The sequence below is a fragment of the Eurypyga helias genome, unplaced genomic scaffold, assembly GCF_000690775.1.
Source record: "Eurypyga helias isolate BGI_N326 unplaced genomic scaffold, ASM69077v1 scaffold4003, whole genome shotgun sequence".
Classification (NCBI taxonomy): Eukaryota; Metazoa; Chordata; class Aves; order Eurypygiformes; family Eurypygidae; genus Eurypyga; species Eurypyga helias.
The window spans coordinates 1-3,479 of record NW_010241712.1 but is presented as its reverse complement, the minus strand read 5'-3'; positions in this window follow the sequence as shown (position 1 = coordinate 3,479).

Genomic DNA, 3,479 nt, shown 5'->3' with positions numbered 1-3,479 from the left:
GAAAGAGCAGACAATGTTAGATGTTAGAGCAGACAATAATGCCAATTTGGGGATGGGGAGGCAGAGAGGTGATGGCCATGCACAGGTCAGGAGCTGCAGGAGCTGCCCACGGCTAGATGTCTTTTGTCTCAGCAGGGTTTAAGGCAAAGTTTTCTTGTGAGTTGTGTGCTCTTGTGAGAGGTTTCAGATAAGCCCCTTCCACTGAAGGGAAAGGGATGCCTGCAGGTAAAGGTTAGACCTGTATGTCTGTACTGGCAGCCCAGCAGTATAAACGCTGTCATCCTCCCTCCTGCCCCTCAGGACTGGCAGACAGAGGTTGGCCCGCTGCCTCGGTGCTTCTCCTCGCTGTCTGCCACAGTACAACCCGACACTCGTGAGACAGGCAGCCTCATGGCCACGGAAGATGCTCTGACCCAGCAGGCAGGTAGGCAGCTTTTCTTCTCCTTGTTTGTTGCACTAACAAGTCATAGAATCATAGAATCACTAGGTTGGAAAAGACCTTAGAGATCACCCACTCCAACCGTATCTGTCCGCCACCAAACCATATCTTTCAGCACCTCATCCACCCATCTCTTAAACACATCCAGGGACGGTGACTCCACCACCTCCCTGGGCAGCCTGTTCCAGTGTGTGATAACCCTCTCGGTGAAGAACTTCTTCCTTACGTCCAATCTAAACCTTCCCTGGCGCAGCTTCAGACCAAGTCCTTGCAGGCGATGTGGTTGTGGCTGCCTTTCCCCCCCGGAGGGGATGGGATTTATGTGAGATGGTGGGGATGTACTCTAGAAGTAAAATCCTGGAGCTGAGTACCTGTATCCAGGTCTGAGTAAGGATGTGTAGGCAAGGGCACAGAGGTTGTTAAGGGACAAGAGGGCAGGCTGCAGATGAGCCGCTGCCTCGGTACCCAGGAGCTCGTGCCAGGAAGAGGAGGGCAGGGTTCGGTGCCGTGGCTTCGGGAAGGGGTTGGGTGAGCGCTGCCGGCCCCAGTGGGAGGAGTGGGGAGCATAGGCAGCAGTTGTGTTGCCCTGGGGATGCTTCTCTACCGTCAGTGGTGTCCTAGAAAAGACCTGCCACGTGTCGGTGCCTGCTTCATAACGGTCTGTCCGTTGTAACGCTCACCGAGAGTCCCGCAGAGGTGAGGGCTGTGCAAGGGAAGAAAACCCGCTCTGTCTCAAAGCTGCCTCCAGAGCTGTGCATTTGATCTCTCAGTTGCTGGTGCTTTGGAGGCACTAAGGTCATGGAAAAGCCACGGGGGACTAGCTCTTGTTGCTCACTGAGGTTCCCAAAAACTTTTGCATGCAAGCTGCGCAAGCCTGTTCCGCAAGGATGTGATCGGTGGTGAGGAGCCAGAGGAAGAAGCCAGGTAATGCTTTGTGCTTGGTTTTGGTGTCTAGGGCAAGAGGGCTCTGAGCCTGTTGTTGACAGTGCCGAGTAAGCTGCGTTTGGCTCCCAAGAAGCCACAAGGAGTTTGGACTTTATTACCCTCCTTCCTTCTGGCTGGGGCAATGCATCCCTCCCTCTCGCTCGAGTCCTCTGGACACCTGTGACAGGCAGCACTGACCTCCCACACCTCACCTTCCTTCCCCTCTGAGCTGAGCTTGGGCTCTCTGCCATCCCACGAGGCCGTGCTGGGACTGCACTTGAGCCGGGGAAGGGCAGGGAGTTTTGGGGCACGAGCCAGTGCGTAGCATATGGCCGTGCAACCTGTCAAACACACGTGAGCAGGATGCGTCCCAGATAAGGGACTGCAGCCGCACGGCACTAGGATGGGCAGTCCAAGCAGTGCCCCTTAGAGATGTCCCTGAGAGAGAACTGCTTTTTTGACCAGACGCTTTTCTGCTGGTGTTAGAGGAGCACCAGAAACCTGGGGGGGAGGGGGCATGGGCATCACTCGGTGCATGTGACAAGGCACGAGGCCCCCGAGCACAGCCTTGCACAGCTTTGTGGCTTCCTGGGCGTTAGTAATCCTGTGCGTCCAGATCTGTAACGGAGGCTGGGACACGCAGGCTCCCTCTCATTCCTTTCATTAAAGCAGACCCTGACTGACCGCACTGTAGCACTCGGGAGAACTCAGAACTGTTGTTTAGTGCCAATAAACTCTTCCTGGTGACATGCAGCACCCAGGCTTTAAATTTGTGCATCCTGCCCCGAAGCAGCAGAAAGGGCCGGGTTTTGTATGCCAGTCTGAAACCGTGTGCCATGCCACCAGCTTCATTCTCCAGGCAAACCCCCTCTGACAGCTTAAGGCAACGAGAAAAGACCAAACAGTGGCAAACTTCATTGAATTCCCACTGCTTCCTAGTAGTCCTGTTCCAGGTGACGCCGGGGTTACCGCACCCTCTTATATCTGCAGCGACATGTCCCAGTGACAGCGGCTGCTCCTGCCCTAGCAGCTCCCTACCTGACCCGGGCAGGTGGGTAGGATGAAAGTCACGGGGAGATGAAAGAGAAAGTGCTACAAGTCTTTCTGTAGATGAGAGAAGTGTTGTGTTTTTTTCTAAAATAGGGTAGCTGTGTATTGCTAAAAACAGCCAAATGTTGAGGAGGTAGAGGAGGCGAAGCAGATTTTCAAGGGGAGTGGGAACAGCTTTTCCTGTCCTCCAAATGGGGGAGGAGGAGGAGCAGGGCTTTAGGAGCAGCACCAGCCCCTTGTGCACCCCTCCAGCGGCCCTAGAGCCAGTCCTGCCTGATGGCCAGCTCTTTCTCACCCTACAAGCAGCGAAGAGGGGAAATTATGCAGCACCCAGAAGGGAAAGCGCTAGCCGAGGAGGCAAACACAGGTGTTGCTGAAGGCTCGCAGCTGGTTCCCCCCTTCCATCCCAGTAACCTTTTGGTACCATGGTGGGACACAGGCAGTGTAAGCGAGAGGGTCAAGTGGGGCAACGGTATCGTCGAGCATGCGGATAGTTAAAATATAAACTCTTTAAGGCTGAAGCTTTCTATAGCAGGCACGCAGGCAGCCCAGCCTCATCACCCCTAAAGCGATGGTGACCTGGAAAAGTTGGGGGGGCAAGGTCCTGGCAGCAAAACTTGGCAATGAATTGAGCCCAAGCGGGGATGCTTTCAGAAACAGCAGTTTGTCTGCAAAGAGCAACTCCTCTCCCCCTCTTTTTCAAGGAGCAACGGATGAGAAAAGCAGAGAGAAGGGGAGAAGGGCACGGTGCCTTCCGAAATGCAATGTCTTCTGCCAGAAAACACCTCCCTCTGCCTTGCTTCCCGGCGCAGGAACATTCCACACGAGCATCTCGAGGTGGAGAGCTGGTTCCCAGCCGGAGGGACTCCTTTCCCAGCCGGAGGGACTCCTTTCCCATCCCGAGAACTAGTGGAGGCGACGACCCCGGTTTTTTTTGGGTGCGTGCCCTTGGCCACCCGGCTGCTCGCCTTGCTGGGGATAAACCCGTGAGTATGAAATGCAAATCCCACAGCTGGAGATGGAGCAGGGAGAGGTGGGAAGAGCAGGGATCAGCCTCCCGCCCGAC